This window comes from Mus caroli, unplaced genomic scaffold (assembly GCF_978045245.1).
Source record: "Mus caroli unplaced genomic scaffold, Mus_caroli_1 scaffold_18, whole genome shotgun sequence".
In the NCBI taxonomy this organism is placed as follows: domain Eukaryota; kingdom Metazoa; phylum Chordata; class Mammalia; order Rodentia; family Muridae; genus Mus; species Mus caroli.
Window position 1 is genome coordinate 18,960,233 of NW_028227273.1, and position 22,110 is coordinate 18,982,342.

Genomic DNA, 22,110 nt, shown 5'->3' on the forward strand with positions numbered 1-22,110 from the left:
TAATCCTAGGTGCATTGAAGTGCCTTGGAGTGGAGTTTCCTCTGGGTATTGTGAGGCTGGCTGTGAAGTTTGCACTCAAGTTCTGCTTAGGGGGTGTTCCAGATAGACCAGAAGGAACCTGTGCCACTGCTCTGGCAGAGTTCCTGTGTGCCTGTGTCCCACTGGTCCCAGTTACTCCCAGTGTTGTCGACAGATGTTTTATCCTCTTCACCTCTGATCCTTTTATCCTGGGCACATTCGAGTGCCTGGGAGTGGAGTTGCCTCTGGGTGTTGTGGTGCTGACTGAACAGTTTGTGCCCAAGGTCTGCTCAGGACACAGGCCCAGACAACATACATTCTTCATAAGACTTATTATTCTTGAATAAGAAAAATCTGTGAATATGTGGGATTACATATCCATGAATGAGTTATATCATGTGACAAATGTGGAAGGATTTTGCATATGCAATTAATGAGTCAAATAAGTCAACATTGGATTAATCAAAAGAGATATCAATCTAAATGGGCATGCCCTAATGAAGTAAGCCCATTATAGAGGACTGTTCAAGAAAGACTAGAACAGAGTCCAAAAAGATTTCCTTGAAGCCTTTGAAACATGAATTTCCAAAGAGGAACAAGGAAGACAAGTTGTTAAGGTAATTCCATCTAATTATTTTCTTTTCTCTTCTTTATTCTTTCCATCCTTCCTTCCTTCCTCCTTTCTCTCCTTCCTTCCTTCCTTCCTTCCTTCCTTCCTTCCTTCCTTCCTTCCTTCCTTTCTTCCTTTCTTTTTTTTCCCATGATGCTGGGAAGTAAGCCTCAGGCTTCACACGGCCTATATATGAACCCTACCACTGCATTACATTCTTATCCCCAAAGTCTAATCTGACCATACATATTCTTACCATCCAAAGGTTTAAGGCACCCTCAAGCAGGGAATGTAATACAATCATGTTAATTAGATAAATAATGACTGGTTAGGAATTATGATATAATAGAGGGAATATATGCAAAAGCCAAGGATTGCTACAACAGTCAGGGAGTAGAAGGAAGAAATTGTAAGTGTAAAAATTTACAGACACTCTGTGATGTTAAACTTAGGCATCTGAGGAAAGATGGCTGATTCATGGGTTTCTCTAAGCTAGAAAGAAGGTATTCCAGGGAATGGAAACCCAGAATCTCTATACTGTGACAGTGAAATATGCCTTTAAATGCTGGGAATTTTAAAGCTGCTGCCACCACAGGAAGGTGCTGCTATTGCTTCTCTAAGAAACCATGCCCAGGAGACATCCTCAGAAACAGCGGAAAGGGAATTCACAGGGCACAGGCTTAGAGGGCAACTCCCTTCTTCCTGCATTCTTGTAGAGTTTCTCAGTGGTTGCTGTGGATAGAGCCCAAGTGACCCAGCTGAGAACATTACTGTAGTTTCTTTCAATCACTATTCAAAACCTCAGCATAACAACAGGAAAATGAATCTGAAGCTGGAAAACTAATTTAATAGTTTGCACGCATGTTAAGCCCACCCCTCACTCTGTACTGCTCTCTCTCTCTTTTTTTAAAAATATTTTTATTACGTATTTTCCTCAATTACATTTCCAATGCTATCCCAAAAGTCCCCCATACCCTCCCCACCCCACTTCCCTACCCACCCACTCCCATTTTTTTGGCCCTGGCGTTCCCCTGTACTGGGGCATATAAAGTTTGTAGGTCCAATGGGCCTCTCTTTCCAGTGATGGCCGACGAGGTCATCTTTTGATACATATGCAGCTAGAGTCAAGAGCTCTGGGTTACTGGTTAGTTCAGAATGTTGTTCCACCTATAGGGTTGCAGATCCCTTTAGCTCCTTGGGTACTTTCTCTAACTCCTCCATTGGGAGTCCTGTGATCCATCCAATAGCTGACTGTGAGCATCCACTTATGTATTTCCTAGGCCCCTGCATAGTCTCACAAGGGACAGCTATATCTGGGTCCTTTCAGCAAAATCTTGCTAGTGTATGCAATGGTGTCAGCGTTTGGAAGCTGATTATGGGGTGGATCCCTGGATATGGCAGTCTCTACATGGTCCATCCTTTTGTCACAGCTCCAAACTTTGTCTCTGTAACTCCTTCCATGGGTGTTTTGTTCCCAATTCTAAGAAGGGGCACCGTGTCCACACTTTGGTCTTCATTCTTCTTGAGTTTCATGCGTTTAGCAAATTGTATCTTATATCTTGGGTATCCTAAGTTTTGGGCTAATATCCACTTATCAGTGAGTACATATTGTGTCAGTTCCTTTGTGATTGTGTTACCTCACTCAGGATGATGCCCTCCAGGTCCATCCATTTGCCTAGGAATTTCATAAATTCATTCTTTTTAATAGCTGAGTAGTACTCCATTGTGTAAATGTACCACATTTTCTGTATCCATTCCTCTGTTGAGGGGCATCTGGGTTCTTTCCAGCTTCTGGCTATTGTAAACAAGGCTGCTATGAACATAGTGGAGCATGTGTCCTTCTTACCGGTTGGAACATCTTCTGGGTATGTGCCCAGGAGAGGTATTGTTGAATCCTCCGGTAGTACTATGTCTAATTTTCTAAGGAACCACCAGACTGATTTCCAGAGTGGTTGTACAAGCTTGCAATCCCACCAACAATGGAGGAGTGTTCCTCTTTCTCCACATCCTCACCAGCAACTGCTGTCACCTGAATTTTTGATCTTAGCCATCCTGACTGGTGTGAGGTGGAATCTCAGGGTTGTTTTGATTTGCATTTCCCTGCTGATTAAGGATGTTGAACATTTTTTCAGGTGCTTCTCTGCCATTCGGTATTCCTCAGGTGAGAATCCATTGTTCAGTTCTGAGCCCCATTTTTTAATGGGGTTATTTGATTTTATGGAGTCCACCTTCTTGAGTTCTTTATATATATTGGACTGCTCTCTTAAGTCACCTTTATTTTCTGTGCTGTTCTCATGAGAGTTGGCCATATCTTTTCTTGTTTGTTTTGGTTTTGGTTTTTTGAGACAGGGTTTCTCTCTATAGCCCTGGCTGTCTTGGAACTCACTTTGTAGACCAGGCTGGCCTCAAACTCAGAAATCCACCTGCCTCTGCTTCCCAAGTGCTGGGATTAAAGGCATAAATCCACCACACCCAGCCCGAATTGGCCATATCTTATCTCTTGTTCATTATGTTAAATCTTTTTCTGTTTTATCACTTTGTCCCTCAATTAGATATCACTTCCAAACATAGTTGCTTTCTTCTATAGAGGAACCTTACTTTCATTGTTTGGGATTAAAGGTGTATACTAAGGGTGTGTCTGTATTTCATCCAGAGGGATTAAAGATGTGTAGTGTGTCTGCAATCCAACTGAATCACATAGACCTAAAAGATCTTTGAATGTGATACCTTGACAGAGCACCTATTTTTCTGGATAAAAAATCCTCTACAAACCTATTTTGCAACGATGAACTAAACCCAAACTTTCAAGAGCTGAAGCCCTGCACCTCTGCCCTGACCATTATGACCAAGCACACTCCTCAAACCTGAGGTCAGGGAAATGGACACGGCTGAAATAAGAATCCATGTGTGCTGCCTAGTACCCTTTAATCGATGAGTTACTTTGTGTGCAATGTGTCAGCCAAGGCAGAGAATTGTTTCTGTTTTTGCTATAGCATCCTCTCCCTTACCAGGACTAGAACTGAAGTCCTTGTCAAAAAAGTCTCAAGGAATTACTGTATTGGGTCTGTTTATATGGTCACTAATCCTACTTCTATGTACTCTATCCACATGAGCAACGGAAGGTGCAAACTCCTAACATCATCACCTCGGAATGTTGGATTTAAACATGTGAATGTGAGAGTCAAATCATTCACCATCACAACGGTTACCTTCCTTGGGAGCCAGACTCTTGAGCTGTAAAAGGAATGTTGGTAATGGGAGAATTTGCCACTTAAAATCTTTGTAGGAATAAAGTAAGTTGGTGTCGGTAAAACTCTTAGGTGACTGTTTTGGGTTCTGCCTTATGAAGTGAAAATTATTTTGCCTTTCTGCATCCCATTGTAAAAAAGCATCCAGGTATGATACCACTATACCACGGTGCTGCCAGTTTAGCACCAAGACCTCCATCTCATCTGTTTGGAATCTGAATGCTGACATCCCTTATAGCTCTGTAATGTGTGCATTTTTTTTTCCTGATAATGGACTTCCCTGAATGATCCCATCATTTACTGTAGCTATACATCTTGTATGTGTCATTAACTGCAAAATTTATTTCTGTTGTCCACAGATCATTGCCTTTACCTCTAAGCACACTCATACCCATTACCTGTCTGGAATATCTACTTTGATGGCTCATAGTTGTCTCAAATGTAGCATGCCAAGCAATTGAACTCTTGGTGGCGGTAGCTTGTACCTCCTCCAATCTTCCTCCAAAGTGTTTTTCTTCTTTAAAAAATTGCATCAACTCATCTATATGTTTCATGTAGGAATCTGGGATCACCCAGACTTAATTTTTCTCTGTTAACAACCTTACACCATTCATTATTATTTTCTGTTATTCTGTTTCTCTAAACTCTAATACAGCCTCTGCCTTTTTGTTCTGCTCATAACCCTATCATTTACATAAATTATTGCTTCCTGAACAAACACAGTTATTATGCACAAGTCTGCTAAATTGATAAGTTTTTAGTGTGTACTGCCATGCTTCATAAGACCTGTAGCAGTTTCTCCTTGGACAGAAATAATATTCATACTTCCACATGTGGCTGCCAATGGCATATGCTTTTCTTTTTTTGTTTCCTGTCTTTTAACACATCATTTAGCCTTTTAGCCCAGGAGCCCTCTTCTATAGCAGGACCTTGATGTGTCTGCATGATCTGAATGGTCTAAACTATCTACCTTGTCTGCTCCCTTTTATCCTTGGATCTTATCAAAAAGGTCACATGGTGTGGAAAGACCTTTTCTGAGCCTCCATCTGAAGTGGGTTCTTTAATGTTCCATCCCACTCCTAGTCTGTCACACTCCACTGTGATGCCTCACTACTGGAAAATGCTATTGTTAATCATGTAGTTGATACATTTATGTGTGATAGTTTTTATTCCCAAGCAAGATGCTCTACACCTTATGGTCATTCTTTGCTCTGTCATGAGCTCAATGTTAATTACACAGTAGGACTCTCTCTTATATACATAGAAATATATGTATATTTCTAAATATATAAATACAATGTGCTTATTTTGACCAGGAGAAATAGCCTTCTGGAAGAAAGTGACTCTTTTCCACAAGTCCACCAAAGGGTTATCGAATACCATCTAGTCAGCCCTGAAATCATATTCAAACAAGTCACAATAAAAATTTTATGTCCTTGTTTAATGAATAAACTAAATGAATAATGTCTTTGCTATGATCATATTCTGATAAAAATATGTTATAAAACACACAAATACAAAGTGGGGGTACTTAAATTTTCCTGTAGTGAAAGAGTACAGCAATAATTAGAATATTACTATAATTTAAAAATCATATTTTTCTACCTTTTAATTCCAGGCATATCCATACTATTGACATATAGAACCCGGGGGTTTTATATATGGTACACTCTTTTCTTGTCATCATCAGTAGATTTTGTGTCTCAATCCCTTTCTTTCTTAGGAACATCCATGCTGGTTGATGTTATTCAAAATAAATCAGTACTTAACTAAGGGCTTACAAGGAGGGTTTGGTGGATAAAGAAACTGAACGCTAACAAAAGGCCAACAAACATTTTAATGTAGTTCAAAACAAAAGAGCACTATGTAGGGACTCATTCAAACATGAGCTTACAACTGAGAAATTGCTTACTATCCACATGAGTTGCAATAGAAAATTTAAAGTTCCATTTGGAAAATACAAAGTCAAAACCAAGTTATGTTAAAGGTGAGCCCCTGATAAGTATTTGTTCATTTCTTTGTACCTCTCCATCCTCTTCAACCTCATTTACATCTTTGCTTTGTAAATCTGTTAACAATAAAGTCATATCTGTGCATATGCAAAAGGGGAAAGATAGGGTGAAGGCATAGACACTCTTCCTTTTTACATCTTTGCAGTTCCAGATTTATGTCTATGGGCGAGTTATCATGCCATCCTTGGGATGGTTGCTGCTGAATCTGGTCACAAGTAATGAACTGAAACAAAGTATCATGGCAGAACTATGCAAATCCACCCCTTACCTAAATCAAACTAACGGGCTAGCTCCTCATCCACTGCCAGCTAATTTACTTCATGCTACTGGATATTGATTCTACGTGGAGTGGTAGAAAATCTGTCATGCTTAAGATGCCATCTGCTCCACCTGCCAATGGAAGTCACTTTCCCCAAATCTGTTGGCAAAATTGCTTCTCCCTTATTTCCTGCAGCTTTTCAAAAGCTTCGTTAGGTTTCCACTTGAATTGGACAAGAAATCCAGTCTATTCGTTTTCATTACTTCTAACAAATGACTAATTTTATACTCCTAGTCAGGAGTTCTTCCTTTAGCACAAACACAAAATTCGATGGGGGAAAAGAGCTGGTGGCAGAATGACAGGGGAGTTTTGTGGCAAGGGGACTGAATTTACAGACGACTCAACAAGAGTTATAGATACTAGACTCCATGAATGTGTGGAGGGATAACACAGCAAAGAACAGTTTGTTAGAAAAAAAAAATGTCCAGAAAATGTGGGAAGAAAAGTGTATATTGAGGAAACTATATCAAGAAAGAGTCTATCAAGAAAAGTTATGAAAGTTCTACTTTATTCAGCAGGAGAGCGATGCCATGTTCTGTGGCTGGAGCTATGCACATAAACACTTACCGATCCTGTCAAGAGTTGGTGATATACTTTCCTTTTAGAACTCAGTACTAAATGAGAACCAGGTCTAAATGACATCACTAAAATTAAGTGAACTTTATTTTTATGTTTATGCTTTTGTTGTTTGCCTTTGTGTGTGTGTGTGTGTGTGTGTGTGTGTGTGTGTACACAAGCTTAGCGCATACACACATCCTTGTGGTTCTTCCAGAGACCAAGAGGAGCAACAATTGCACTGGAGCTGAAGTTAAGAATAGTTGTGAGCCCCCCATATAAGTGTTGGGAACAGAACCCAGGTTCTCTGCAAGCAAGTAAATGCTCTTAACCACTGAGCCCTTTTTTAAGCCATTAAGATGAACTAAAAACAATGAAGCCTAATGAAATTTTTTGGTGGTTAGAGATTTATAACCACCAAAGTTTAAAAAGCTCCATTTATTTCTTCTCAAAGGCACATTTCTTTGGAGCAATCTCACTTTGTCTTAAAGAAAATCATCATTCCATTCAAGACAGTTATTTTGTTCTGATTCTGAATGACTCTAACAACAATGTTCACTGATTCTTCACAGAAGAACAAGAAAATAATCTCAGCCATGGTTGTTAAATGTTCTCATTTTTCCCCTACTGTCGTTAAGCCAAAATTGACAGTGTAATTACCTAATAACAGTTAGTTTAACTGTGTTGGCAAGTCTTTACACAGATATATTGATAAATGAAGAGAACACAGACTATGTTAAGAATTTTGGTTTATCTGGGGCCACAATATAAACAGGAAGAATAAGATTGAGAGCTAAATAATACTTTTAAAGTTAATATACAAGGAAAGCTTAGTGATATGTCTAAGCAGTTAATTGTTAATCTCATCCAAAGTGGCCATCAAGTTTAATGTTGGTAATTGCCAAATTTGAATGGCCTTAAATTATTAAAATTACACATCTCTGAAAGATAGTTAGAATAATTAGACACCTACTAATGGACTGAAAAAGTGGAGAGAATTGAGCACAATGCCGTGACCCACTATGCATGCTGTTCCTTTGTTTTAAACCCATGCTCAGCAGTGTCCATCACAAAATATCCCATCTGGACACGTGCTTATTGTCTGTAACATCTCTCTGTGTTCCCAGCACATCAAAGAAGTCCATGGTAAAGATTGCTCTCAAATAATCATTGTTTTGTTCACAGCTAACACATTTCTACTTTAATAACATCCTTGTTTATTGATAAAATGATAAACACTAAGTATAGAAAGCAGAAAAAAAGCCATTTCTGTGTTACATACACAGATTAAATATTGGTGAAAATACAAAGTCCTTTCCAGTAAGTATAAACACATGTATAATATATATCTACAAAACTAGAAGAGCTATATTGTCTTGATACATCTTATGAGGTTTTTCTAATATTGAATATTTTTCTTCAGCAAGATACTGTATATATTAATGTCTTCATCATGAGCTATTTATCAAGTAATCAGTATTAAAATAAAACCATGGCATGGTAAGGGTAGGGGTATATGAAAGATGACTCATCTTATCAGGACAACTCCAGGACAGTCACAGTGACTTTAAGTGGCAATATATGTTTAGTGCTGAAATCTTGGCTGAGAGAGTGGTTCATCAGCTCAGGAAATGGTGGAAGGCCACAGACCCATGTGGCTTATCTGCAGTCAGCTGCATAGGAAGGGCAAGGAGAGGAGTTGAAGTTTAAAAAAACAGAATGAGAGGAAGGAAGGAAGGAAGGAAGGAAGGAAGGAAGGAAGGAAGGAAGGAAGGAAGGAAGGAAGGAAGGAAAGAAGGAAGGAAAGAAGGAAGGAAAGAAGGAAGGAGAGAGAGAGAGGAAGGAAGGAAGGAAGGAAGGAAGGAAGGAAGGAAGGAAGGAAGGAAGGAAGGAAGGAAGGAAGGAAGGAAGAAATGTCACTTGTAGGATGTAGAGATGCTGAGCAGAGAGACAGATTATATTAAAGTTTTACATGTTCTTCTTATTGTGTCTCATTGTGAGGACTTTGGGTTTTTCTCAGTGAAATAAGAAGTCACAAGGGAGCTGTGGGCCACAAGGTAATACAATCAGAATCTATTTTAAATACATCCATATTTCTTCCCTGTGGCTCTTAAAAGCATAGAAGACAGAAAAGAAAGCAAATTAACCAATATAAATTATGAAAAACTTGATAGCAATCATATATCAAAATGAAGGCTGGTGGGGGTCATGAGACAGTTGAGATGCAGGAATTGTAAGAAGCAAAATCTCGTTATATTCTGAATATATAGCAAATATATTTTCTCAATGGGTGGAGGCAGAGAAAAGGAGAAGTCAAAGATAATATTAGAATATTTGGCCTAAACATGAAAGCTAACAAAAAGAGGGAGCATGCATATATCTACAATAACTGCTCAGCTCTGATACTGTATTAAGGTGGCTGTAGGCATCAAATAAACCAATAAGTATGGCTGCTTCCTAACAAAGCTTTAATTGCGATAGTAGAGCAGGCCTACCCTGCACCTATCAAATCTACAGACAGAACTATTTACTATTCATTGTCCACAGAATATGAGTTTCAATCCTGTTTACTAACAACCATGCAAGACTTTTAACTTCCCCCTCAGATTTATTATTAGCTTCTCTCTTGTGGGGTTGGGAAGAGAAAGAGAGAGAAAGATTCAAAATGTTCTGTTTGGTAAGAGTTGGTTATAGGAGTGGTCTGGAATGTAGTAGATTTATTCAACTATAATATGATTAATCCTTTACTATTGACCCTATCTTACATTTTTTTTGCAGGGGTGGGGTGGGCTGGGTTAAACCACATTTAGTTCTAGAACGTCATTTAGTTGATTTCAGATCCAGTCAAGTTGACAACCAACATCAGCCATCACAGTAGCTGGCCGGTCTACTCCTGTTCTGTTGGCTGGCCCTTTACTACGATGGCTGCTGTGTCATGCTGCAGCAGCTTTTAAATTTCATTGGTTAATTCTTGGAATCATTTCCCATGAGATTAGAGTATTTTTTCAGGAAATCTTTGCTTATCCTAATCTTGAACTGATTTGCCTATGTTTCCTTCTAGGAACTTCAAATAAACAGTCAACATTAAGGTATTTGATATATTATGAATTGACTTTTGTACAGTGAGGAAATGGGAGATGAGGGCAATTTAACTCTTCTACATATGTAACTCCAGGATAGCCCAAACTTTTCTAAACAGGCTTTGTCACACGACTGCTTGGCATTGATTGAGCTAACCATCAGATTTCTCTATGTCTCTTTATGTGCTGAATTGAACTTTGTGACTTGGCTTTTTAAACCAACTTTGAATCCCTGGGGTGAAACCAACTTGGTCACAGGGTATTTCTCATCCAACTTAAAGGGTTTCTCATCATGACAGCAAATAATAACAAATGCTGATGAAGAAGAATTCTGGGGAAAGAAATGCATATGTCCCCTTGAAATGTAAATTTATGCAGTCACTATCATATGGAGCTTCTTTGTTAAACTAAAAATAGAAATATCACATGGCCCACATATACCATTTGGATATATACCATGTATATACCCAAAAGGACACTTAAATAACCATACCACAGAGATACTTACATATTCATGTTATTGCTCCCCTATTCACAGTAAACAGAAAATGGAACTAGCCTAGACATCCATCAACAGGTGAGTGAATTAAGTAAAACTTGAACTCATACAGGAATTTAATGCAGTTATAGGAATGAAATTATGACATTTGAATGGAAATATATAAAACTGGAAATCAGTATATTAAGTTAAGTAAGCCAGACCCAGAAACACAAATACTGTGGGTTTTTTCTTATATGTGGAACTTAGATTTACAATTGTGCATGATAAGTCAGCATGGCCCCAGGGTAGAGAAGGCATCACTACAATGAGCAAGTATGTGGTAAAGAGATGAAAAAGAAAAGATGCAATACCAGAAATGGTAAGGAACAAGCTGGTGTGAGTAGCCTTCACTGCCACCTTGAGCCACATAATGGCCAATCCACACTGCCTCTGAGGGTCATGCCTCTGAGGACCATGCCTAGCTGGATCCATAGCACACACTACCACAGCTGGGATCTGTATTGATGTCTTCGGCACATGTGATCCTCCCATCTGTAGAATATTACTTACTTTCTCACCAAGGCAATGAGCTACTAATGATTACAGCATCTTGAAAATATTGTGCATACTGAACGAAAATAGTTTTCTTTAGAAGACCTCACGTTATAGGATATCATTTATATGAAATTTCTAGAATGGGCAAATCTACTAAGAAAAAAAGTTTATTAGTGAGAGCTTCAGGCAGGAGTTGGGAGAATTAGAAGTTTGCAGTTGAGAATGAGGTGGCAGTGGGTAGGAGGGGGGTGTAAGAATTATCTTCTGAGTATTGAAATGAACTGTAATTGATTGTGGAGATTGTCTCAGAACTTTATGAATATATAAAAACTTTTAAATTTTACATGTGAAGTGGATGAATTATATATAGCATGTGAAGTGCATCTCAATAAAGCTGAGAGGAGGGAACAAAGGACAGCCACAGGTCTAAGCTCAGTGTGATCACTCAAAGGTAGGCCATGTTGTCATGTGACTTGGTAATGCACTCCCTGTCTTTGAGTGGCTTATAGTGAACAAATGACTATTCACATAACCACACAACACCCAGACATTGTACAGTAGCCCTGCTTTTAACAGGTAAATGAGCTTGAAATATTGTCTTGTTAGAGAATAATGAAGCTATTTATAGATGTATCCAACATCTATGAATTTCCTGGGCAAATCGTACACATCTCACCCATCAAATTAATGACACTAAGTGGGAAATGGCAAAGTAGACTTCTTTATTTGAAACTAAATCTCGAATGTCAATGGCTGGAAAAAAAGATTTGCATTGGGGAGTTAGTTTTATCTTGTGTTTCCTTAATCTGAAAAAAAAATTACTTTATCAATAATGGAGATTTCTAATACAGAAATGAGAAGCAGAACGTCCCTACCATTCTATGTGACTCACTGAGCCATCCAAAAGAACAAAAGGCACCAGGCGTTGTTTGCTATCTCATTTTATCTGCTATAGGACCAATTAGGCTATGCACAGAGAAGGTGTTTAATTAGTATTTGCTCAACTGGAAAAGAAAGAGATTGTAGAGGCAATTAAAAGCAAATTTATATACTTGTTTATAAAAAAAAGTAATGATTTCTGGCAAATTAGGTTCAAACATTATGCAACTGGACTGGGAAATGCCCTGTGATGATCAGGTTTCTGACTACCACTCATCCTTCTTGGCCCATGGGTGTCTTCCTTTCAAAAGCCTCTCTCCTTTGAGGGAAATTAAAAGAACTCATATTTTCCCCAAAAGTTGTGTATGAAATGTTTTCAGTAGGCGTGGAGTTTCAGTATCCCAATCATGTTTAGACACCATCAGGTCATGCTGCCTTAACTAAACACTTACTTGGGAATTTGTTTCTAATATATTTTTAGAGAAAAAAATCAACTGGTGAAAGTTGGAATACAGAGATGATTAGAGAAATCAGTTTTAAATTTTAGACATATAAGGGAAATACATACAAATTGGAAAACTAGTTCACTTCTTTTCAAAGTATCCTAACTCTCTTAATACAGCTTCCCTGCGTCTTAAATGGCTGTATCCCCAGGCACCAATGTTTATTTGTTCGCTTTGTTCTCTGTTCCTTCTTGAAACAGTCTCATGTTGCCCAAGCATGGTTCCAAACTGCTCCTGAAGCCAAGACCTAGAAGTCTCCACTCTCCTGCTTGATAAGTTCTGGGACTGTAAACATACACACCCATTTGTTTAGTAGCATTTGTACATGGGCGTTTTTTCCTGTCTCTTTTATTTTTGAGATTATAATTACATCATTTCTACATTATCTTTTCTTCTCTCAAACTGTTTCTGTACATATGCATATTACTCAGTCAGTATAATGTTACTTGCATGTATGTTTTCACGGCTAAGCATTTGATACTAGAAAACCAATAGGTGTTCTTGGGGAAGACCATTTCTCCTATTCTCAGTAATTCTTTGGTTTCCTTTACTTCTTTGTGTAGGGTTGAGGCCTTGTAATCTTTGCCAGCTTATTATCAGTTTTTAACAATGGTCTTTACCAGACTGTATTCCATTCCAGCCTCATTCTCCATCTGATTCAGGATGCCAATGCTGTTCTCATTCATCCTCGGGGTTTCCTTTTCCCCATCACTTCATAGTCAATGATGTTGCTTTTGTTTCACTAACTGTGCACCCCAAAAATCAATGTACATATTCAGGGTAAATGAAACATATGTTGAGCAGACCTTGGGCTCGAACTCTGCAGGCAGTCCCACACACCCGGAGGCAGCTCCACTTCCAGGTGCTCTAATACATCCCAGATCATAGGATCACAGGATCACAGGAGCTTGGTCACTCCAGAGGCAGCTAGACTTCCAGGAACTCTGATACACCCAGGATCTCAGGATCACAGGATCCCAGAATCACAGGATCACAGAGACAGCTTGATTTGGAGGAGTTCTGAAACAACCAGGATCACAGAAAGAACAGATATAGCAAGGGCAGGTAGCACTAGAGATAATCATAAGGTGGGAAACAAACATAAGATAAACAACAGAAACCAAGTTTACTTGGCATCATCAGAACCCAATTCTCCCACCATAGCAAGTCCTGGATACACCATCACACCAGAAAAGCAAGATTCAGATCTAAAATCACTTCTCATGATGGTGATAGTGGACTTTAAAAGGGACATAAATAACTCTCTTAAAGAAATACAGGAGAACACAGCTAGAAGCCCTTGAAAAGGAAACTTAAAAATCCCTTAAAGAGTTACAGGAAAACACAATCAAACAGGCAAAGGAAAGGAACAAAACCATCCAAGATCTAAAAATAGAACTAGAAACAATAAAAAAAAAAACACAAAGGGAGACAACCTAGGAGTTAGAAAACCTAGGAAAGAGATCAGGAGTCATATGCAAACATCACCAACAGAATACAAGAGATAGAAGAGAGAATCTCAGGCATAGAAGATACCATAGAAAACATTGGCACAAAAGTCAAAGAAAATGCAAAAGCAAAAAGCTCCTAACACAAAACATCCAGAAAATCCAGGACACAATGTGAAGATGAAACCTAAAGATAATAGGCATAGAAGAGAGTGACGATTCCTATCTTAAAGGTCCAGTAAATATCTTCAACAAAATTATAAAAGAAGATTTCACTAACCTAAATAAAGAGATGCCCATGAACATACAAGAAGCCTACAGAACTCCCAGTAGACTGGATCAGAATAGAAATTCCTCCTGCCACATAATAATCAAAACACCAAATTCACTAAACAAAGAAAGAATATTAAAAGCAGTAAGGGAAAAAGGTCAAGTAACATATAAAGGCAGACCTATCAGAATTACACCAGACTTCTCACCAGAGACTATGAAAGTTAGAAGATCCGGGGCATATGTCATACAGACTGAAAGAGAACACAAATGCCAGCCCAGTCATCTATACCAAGCAAAAATCTTAATTACCATAGACAGAAAAAACAAGATAGTCCATGACAAAACCAAATTTATACAATATCATTCGATAAATCCAACCTTACAAATGATAATAGACAGAAAACACCAACACAAGGAGGGAAACCAAGTCTTAGAAAAACAAGAAAGTAATCTTTCAGCAAATCCACAAAAAGATAGATACACAAAGATAATTCCACCTCTAACAACAAATATAATAGGAAGTAGCAGTCACTTTTCCTTAAAATCTCTTAATATCAATGAATTCAATTCCCCCAATAAAGACATAGGCTAACAGACAGGATATGAAAACAGGACCCAACATTTTGCTGCATAAAGGAAACACATCTCAGTGACAAAGAAAGTCACTACCTCAGAGTAAAAGGTTGGAAAACAATTTTCTAAGCAATTGTTCCCAAGAAACAAGCTGGAGTAGCCATTCTAATATTGAATAAATTAAACTTTCAACAAAAAGTTATCCAAAAAAAGATAAGGAAGGACATTTCATACTGGTCAAAGGAAAAATCTACCAAAATGAACTCTCAATTCTGAACATCTATGCTCCAAAAATGCAAGGGCACCCACATTCATAAAAGAAACTTTTTTTATTTTCTTATTATTTTCTTCATTTACATTTCAAATACTATCCCCAAAGCCCCCGTACGCTCCCCCTGCATTGCTCCCTAACCCACCCACTTCTGCTTCCTGGCCCTGGCATTCCCCTGTACTGGGCATATGATATTCACAAGACCAAGGAGTCTCTCCTCCAATTAATGTCCGACAAAGCCATCCTCTGCTACATATGCAACTTGAGATTCAACTCTGGGGGGTACTGGTTAGTTCATATTATTGTTGCTCCTATAGGGTTGCAGACCCCTTTAGCTCCTTGGGTACTTTCTCTAGTTCCTTCATTAGGGTCCCTGTGTTCCATCCAATAGATGACTGTGAGCATCCACTTCTGTACTTGCCAGACACTGGCATGGCCTCACAAGAGAGAGCTATATCAAGGTCCTGTCAGCAAAATCTTTCTGGTGTATGCAATAGTGTCTGGGTTTGGTGGTTGTATATGGGATGGATCCCTGGGTGGGGCAATCTCTGGATGGTCCTTCCTTCCATCTCAGCTCTGAACTTTGTCTCTGTAACTCCTTCCATGGGTATTTTGTTCCCCATTCTAAGAAGGAGCAAAGTATCCACACTTTGGTCTTCCTTCTTCTTGAGTTTCAACTTTTTAAAGCTCAAAGAACACATCCCAACCCACATAATAATAGTGAGAACTTCAACATCCCACTCTCAACAATGGACAGATCATGGAAACAGAAACTAAACAGAGACACAGTGAAACTCACAGAAGTTATGAATTAAATGGATCTAAGAGATATTTGTAGAACATTTTATCCTAAAGCAAAAGAATATACCTTCTTCTCAGCACCTCATGGTACAGTCTCCAAAATTGACCATATAATTGGTCACAAAATGGGCATCACCAGATACAAGAAGATTGAAATAATCCCATGTACCCTATCATATCACCACAGACTAAGTCTGGTCTTAAATACCAACAAAAACAACCGAAAGCACACATACACATGGAACCTGAATAATATTCAACTCAATGATAAGGTAGTCAAGGAAGAAAAAAAGAAAGAACAAAAGGCTTGTTAGAATTTCATTGTATCTTATATAAGTTTCAGTGTCTCTGGTTTTATGTGTGGACACTGTGCCCCTTCTTACAATTGGGAACAAAACACCCATGGAAAGAGTTACAGAGATAAAATTTGGAGCTGTGACGAAAGGATGGACCATCTAAAGACTGCCATATCCAGGGATCCATCCCATAATCAGCTTCCAAACGCTGACACCATTGCATACACTAGCAAGATTTTGCTGAAAGGTCCCAGATATAGCTGTCTCTTGCGAGACAATGCCGGGACCTAGCAAACACAGAAGTGGATGCTCACAGTCAGCTATTGAATGGATCACAGGGCCACCAATGGAGGAGCTAGAGAAAGTACACAAGGAGCTAAAGGGATCTGCAACCCTATAGGTGGAACAACATTATGAACTAACCAGTACCCCAGGGCTCTTGACTCTAGCTGCATATGTATCAAAAGATGGCCTAGTAGGTCATCACTGGAAAGAGAGGCCCATAAGACTTGCTAACTTTATATGCCCCAGTACAGGGGAATGCCAGGGACAAAATGTGGGAGTGGGTGGATAGGGGAGTGTGGGGGGGAGGGTATTGGGGACTTTTTGGATAGCATTGGAAATGTAAATGAGGAAAATACCTAATAAAAAAATTAATTCAAAAAAAAGAATTTCATTGTAATGGGACACAATGAAAGCAGTCATAAGAGGAAAACTCATAGCTCTAAGTGCCTCCAAAAAGAAATGAGAGAGCTTACACCAGCAGTTTAACAGCATTCCTGAAAGCTCTAGAACAAAAAGAAGCAAATACACCGAAGAGGAGTAGATGGCAGGAAATAATCAAACCCAGAGCTGAAATCAACCACATAAAAACAAAAAGAACTGTACAAAGAATCAACAAAACCAGGAACTGGTTCTTTGATAAACTCAACAAGATAGATAAATTGTTAGCCAGACTAGCCAGAGGGCACAGAGACAGTATCCAAATTAATAAAATCAGAAATGAACAGGGTAACATAACAATGAAATATATTTTAAAAAATTATTCTGTCTGTTGAATATTAATAGTTGAAAATATTAAAAATCATGTTCTACAAAAAAGAATATTTTATTTTTACTGATTTATGTTAGTTCATGTTTCTGTCTATGTGGGTATTTATTCATCCATCCATCCATCCATCCAATCAGCTTTACCCACCTATATCTATCTGGTATTAGTCTATGAAAGACAAAAAGTCATATTCCAAAAAGCTCTCTATTCATATACAAACTTAATAGCAAACTGTAGTCAGACAAATGCTATATATTTGTGGGTTTTGCACTAAAAATTTATTTTTGGAAAAAATTTAAATGCACCAAGAAATATATAAAATAGTTATATTACTGCCAACCGTTAAGATGGGTCAAAAATGTCATCTTCTTTCTGTAGAGGTAAGCTCTATCGTACTCACAATAAAAATGTTCATTATATATGCTTGAAGTGGTTAGCATTCATTTTAACACTGATCTGTGGTTGTTTTCAAACTTAAATGTATGGTCCCTAATTGAAAATATCCTTCTGCAACTTGCTTTATTTTTTTCAGCAGTTGTGTTCTGGAGTATTTTGTTTTGCTGTATATAGTTCTAATCAATTTAAATTCCTGATTTAGAACAGTATATATGTCAGAGATGGTTAATCTCAGCTGTAAATTTGATGAGAGACATAATCCTGGGAGACAGGCTTCTGGGTGTGCCTGTAGGAGGTGATCTTGATTAAGTCAACTGAGGTGGAAAGCCATGGTATTGTGAGTGGTTCCATTCTGCTCTGGAGAAAGGGAGCTGAGTACTTTGTAGATGCAATGTGACCAGGTATTTCAAGCTGCTGTTCCTTTGACTTTGACTTTGCCATGATATCTCATACCCTTGCACTGTGAGCCAAAATAACTCTTCTCTCAAAAAAAAAAAAAAAAGATACATATGTGGCCTTAAAAGAATTAAATTTGAAGGTTAAAATTGCCACATATATATGTATATTATGATATATTCATATATTCTTATATGCACATACATACATATACACATACGCACAAAAGCATAGGGGACGTATCAGGGGCTTCTAAGAATGCTCGCCGTGCAAAAACGAGGATTTGAGCTGGAATCCCAGGACGTGCATAAATCTGGCTGTGGCTATGCATGCCTAGAACCCAAGCATTAAAGACCAGAAAAAAAATTGGTTCCAGGAATTTCTAGCCAGTCAGCCTAACAGAAATGGCACACTTCAGGTTCAGTGCAAGACCTTGTCTCAAAAAACAGGGTAGAGAGCAACACGAAAAGATACTCAGCATCTTCCTCTGCATCAGGCATGCTCTCCACCACACACACTATAAAAGCAAAGAAATTCACTGGATAATTGCTAAGAAGTCTGCTCAAGTCCACATTTTGACGCATAAATCCCGACATTTAGTGTGCCTGAAGTACACTGAATTTCTGACTATATCAGATACTTGATTAATTAAAGGAGAACCAGAAATGTTTGCAGTAAGCCAGTTATTATTTTAGTACCAAGCAATTAAAAATGTCATCGGAAAATGAGTCACATGGAAATTTTAGCCTTCATTGATCCAAACTGTCTCTCCGCAAGCAATCATGCCATTAAATATTAAACACTTTTGCTTCACCCAATTAAAAACCAGAGTAAATATTAATCACACTAATGGCAGATCATAGAGGTGAAGAGCAAACGGAAGCCGTGTAAGAAACTGAACAGGTTACTTATTTATTAAAACTGCTCAAGTGATGATTATTCATGTACCTGCCCCAGGTTTGTTAGGGAAGATCTTTAGAATCAAATGCTGTGTCTCATTCAGTAACTGATGATCACAAGTTCAAGTCTTTCTGACCAACTGTGTGACTTCAAAACCAGACTGGTCAAAACATTGCTCCTGTATCAAACTAAGAAAAATAAGTAAAGGGCTAGGGTTACAGCTCAGTACTAATGTCTCTAATATGCACAGGACTTTTCACTCTATGTTCAAACCCTATAAAACACACACACACACACACACACACACGTAGAGAGCCGTGCCACAAGCAATCGCCATTATAAGATGGCGCTGGCTTCCCCTGTGCCTAACTAGTAAACAAGCCTTGTACGCAGGTGCGAGAGTGAACTCATGCCTAGTCACTGCCCATCTCGGGGCGTAGTAATGGGGTGATGGGCGAGCAACAAATCAGGAGCTGACATGCCACATCAGGTGCTGAAACGCCATGGCTGAGGGCTATATAAGCATCGCCATTTTCCGGGGTCTGGATTTTCCCTCTTGAAGAAGCAATAAAGCTTTTTGCGGCAGAAGAATCCGGTTGTCCGAGTGTGTTCTTGCTGGCGAGAACCATAGCTCAGGACAAGTGGCCCCGAGGAACCCGGGAACTTTCTACCATCACACCTGCACAAGAATCAGAACTGCAGGACATTAAGGCTCTGTAAGGTACATACAGTCTTGAAATTTCTCCAGAGTTAGACGCCCTTTTGATTGTTTTCACGGTGATTATTCCTTCCCTTTTGGTTTCGTTTTGCTTCCACCACTGGAACTGCTGACTGGTTCTCAGTCGCGGTCAGGCCTGGACAGTGACCAGTATTGCTGACTGGTTCTCAGTCGCGGTCAGACCTGGGCAGCGACCAGTATGGGAATCTCCCACTCTGTAGTAACGGCTTTACGGTCGGTCTTGAAGCAGTGTGACCTGAAAATTGCCACTAAGACTATATAGAGGGATTTGTCAGGGAGATAGACCACGTGGTACCATGGTATGCTTGCTCAGGGTCATTAACTGTCGCCTCATGGGACAAACTGAAAGGAGATCTAGTTAGGGAACAGCAGAACGGCAAACTTAAAGCAGGGACCATGCCGTTGTGGAAGTTGGTGAGATCATGCTTAACAGACAAGTATTGTCAGCAAATGGTTGAAGTGGGGCCGAAAGTTTTGGACAAAATTCAAGACAGTCTATCAGAGACAGAGCGGGGAGAGAGAGTAAGAGTTGAAACGAAACAAGGTGCACTGAAGAATAAAGGCCTTTCCACGGGCCTTGAGCCCGAGGAAATGAAATATAAGGGAAAAAATGCCCTGGAAGAGCTTAGAAAAAGGGATGGAAAGGGAGAGAAGAAGAGAGATCGAGTTGGGGAGGAACATAAGGAAAGGAGCCTCTACTCGCCATTAGATGAGTTCAAGGCACTAGCTGTCAGTAGCTCAGAATCGGATAAGGAACTTAGCTCCTCTGAGGAAACAGACTTAGAGGAAGAAGTGGCACGCTATGAGGGAGAAAGATACCAGCCAAATGAAAGACGAGCTAATCAGTCACAGAATAACATAGAGAAAGCAAAAGCAGCTTGAGACACATGTCAAATCGCTGCGCGGTCTCCGGGCTCTCGACCTCTGGGTCCTAGTGTACCTCCACCCTATGTGCAGAGGTATCATTCAGACTCAATCATTTCAAAAGAGGAACAGAGAAAAGTGCAGCAAGCATTCCCAGTCTTTGAAGGTGCCGATGGCAGATGCGTTCACGCCCCAGTGGAGTATATACAGATTAAAGAACTTGCAGAGTCAGTCTGTAACTATGGAGTCAACGCCAATTTTACTATAGCGCAAGTCGAAAGGCTTGCTAATAAAAATTCACAGTTATTGCAAGATGCATACCCTATATTAATAAAAACATTAGGGCAATGGGGATTGCAGGTGGCCACCGAAAAGGTGCAAATTGCTTGAATGGGAGCCTTCCTAGGGTCACTCATTTATCCTGACAAAATTGTTCCTCAAAAATTAGAGATCCACAAAGATCAACTACATACTTTGAATGATTTCCAAAAATTGCTAGGAGATATTAATTGGCTAAGACCATTTTTGAAAATTCTATCAGCAGAATTAAAACCTTTATTTGATATATTAGAGGGAAATACCCACATCTCCTCCCACAGAGCACTTACCCCAGCTGCATGTCAAGCTTTACAAATGATAGAAACGGCCTTGCAAGATGCTCAATTACAACGCATTGACAAGTCAGAGTCATTTGAATTGTGCATATTAAAAACTGCATGGTTACCAACAGCAGTCTTGTGGCAAAATGGACCCTTATTGTGGGTCCACCCTAATGCTTCCCCTGCAAAAATTATTGAGTTGTATCCTAATGCAGTTGCTCAACTTGCACTTCGGGGGATAAAAGCAGCCATTACTCATTTTGGGAAAGAACCTCATATGCTAATTGTGCCTTATACCTCTGCTCAAGTTCAAACCCTGGCAGCAACAACTAATGATTGGGCAGTCTTGGTTGCCTCCTCTTCAGGACAAATTGATAATCATTATCCAAAACATCCAATTTTACAGTTTGCCTTAAGCCAAGCCATAGTGTTTCCAGTAGTAACAGCCAAACACCCACTTCCGGATGGGGTAGTAGTGTATACAGATGGATCCAAATCTGGTATAGGTGCATATGTAGTAAATGGCCAAGTAACATCTAAACAATATAATGAGACATCACCCCAGGTTGTAGAGTGTTTGGTAGTTCTAGAGGTCCTTGAAACTTTTCCGGGACCGCTCAATATTGTATCTGATTCCTTATATGTGGTTAATGCAGTTAATATGGTTGAAGTTGCTGGCTTAATTAGACCCTCTAGCAAGCTTGCTCACATTTTTCAGCAAGTTCAGTCAGCCCTGTTACATAGAAGACATCTTGTGTATATTACTCATGGTAGGGCTCATTCTGGCCTTCCTGGCCCCATGTCTCATGGAAATGACTTGGCAGACAAAGCCACTAGAATCGTGGCTGCTGCTCTGTTCTCGCAGGCAGAGGCTGCAAAGGAGTTTCATAAACGCTTCCACGTGACGGCTGAAACATTACGCCGCCATTTCACTTTAACCAGGAAGGAAGCTCGTGACATTGTCACCCAGTGTCAAAACTGTTGTCAGTTTCTGCCTACTCCTCATGTAGGGGTAAACCCCCGAGGCATCAGGCCATTACAGGTCTGGCAAATGGATGTCACTCATATTTCCTCCTTTGGAAGAAATCAATATTTACATGTTTCCATTGACACCTGCTCTGGTGTTATGTTTGCTACACCTTTAACAGGTGAGAAAGCCTCTCATGTTATACATCACTGTTTAGAAGCGTGGAGTGCTTGGGGCAAGCCCACAATCCTTAAACTGATAATGGGCCAGCATATA